The sequence below is a fragment of the Hipposideros armiger genome, unplaced genomic scaffold, assembly GCF_001890085.2.
Source record: "Hipposideros armiger isolate ML-2016 unplaced genomic scaffold, ASM189008v1 scaffold_433, whole genome shotgun sequence".
NCBI lineage: Eukaryota > Metazoa > Chordata > Mammalia > Chiroptera > Hipposideridae > Hipposideros > Hipposideros armiger.
In genome coordinates, this window is record NW_017731783.1 from 964007 (window position 1) to 965488 (window position 1482).

The following is a 1482-nucleotide window of genomic DNA, read 5'->3' on the forward strand; positions in this document are numbered from 1 at the left end:
ATTCCATAATATACACATATATCAAATCATCATGTTGTACACCTAAAACTAATACAATGTTGTATGTCAATTATATATCAATAAAACTGGAAATATATATATATGAATATTATGGAAGTATCAAGAATAATTAATTATTAATTTAATATTCTTTGAACAGATAATAATATTAAAAATAATTGTTAGTCATTTTAACACTATGTAATCCCAAGAGCAAAAGTATAAGTGTAATTATACTTTCAAAAAAGATGCTTAAGTATCACTTGAAAATACGATGACATATGTGTATATCAGTAATTTATTGATGGCTTGGTGGCTTGTAAGTATGTAACTTGAAATATTATTGCTACAGTTTTATGATCCTTAACCTGTTTAAATGAGCAGATCTCTATAATCTAAGAAAATAGTGCACACTTAGGGGATAAAAGAAAGTACATCAATAAAAACAAATTCAGAAATAATAGAGATGATAGAATTAACAGACTTGGACCTTAAAATATCTATTATAACTATACTCCATATTTTCAAGAAGCCAGAGGAAAGATTGAATATATTAAGTAGTGACATGGAAGAATACTAAAGCATATCATATTGAATTTGTTGAAAAAACTGATAAAGAGAAATTCTTAAAAGCAGCCCGGGGTGGGGGTGGGGGACAGGGGGAGGGAGAACGAGACAGATTACATAGAGGAACAAAAGTGAGAATGACACAAGACTTCTCATGGGAAACTATAGAAGCCAGAGGACCATGGAGCAAGGTCGTTAAAGTACAAATTGAAAACCAAACAAAAATTTCTCAACCTACCTTCTCTACCTACAGATAATAGTATTCAAAAATTCACGCAAAAATCAAGACTTTCTGACAAACTAAAAGCTGAGCGATCTACTACCAGCAGATCTGTACTGCAAAAAATGTTAAAGGAAGTTCTTTAGATAGAAGGCAAATGGTAAGAGATGGAAATTTAGATCAACAAAGAATGAAAAGTCGCAGAACTGGTTAATATGTGGGCAAATATGTAGTACATTTTTCTCATTTTTAACCTTTTCTTGCTCCTAAGACACTTCTGCCAGAGGCACTTGGGCCCAGCCTCATACTCAGAGCCTGCACTACCTGCACACAAACCTTGGCCAGAACTAGGGTTCTCAGGCTTCAGTGCTAACCCCAGCAGAGGTGCTGCATGAAAATCCATGCAGGCCCCCACCACTGACAGCATATGCCATCACTCCACCCCTCTGGTATTGCGAAGTCCATCCCCACCCAGAGCTGAAGCACTTAGGAGGCTTTGCAGTGTCTCTGTGAGAGTGGTGGCAGGTGAGACAAGGATGCACATATCAGAGAGATATTTAGGAAGTAGATGGGCAGGACTTGTATGTGAATTGGAGAGGGATTGAAGGAGAGGGAATTGCTCAGGAGGACTCACCTACCAACCTATCTGCAGGTTTGAGCAGCTGGGTGGACGGTTGTGTCTTTTGAAAGGGGAG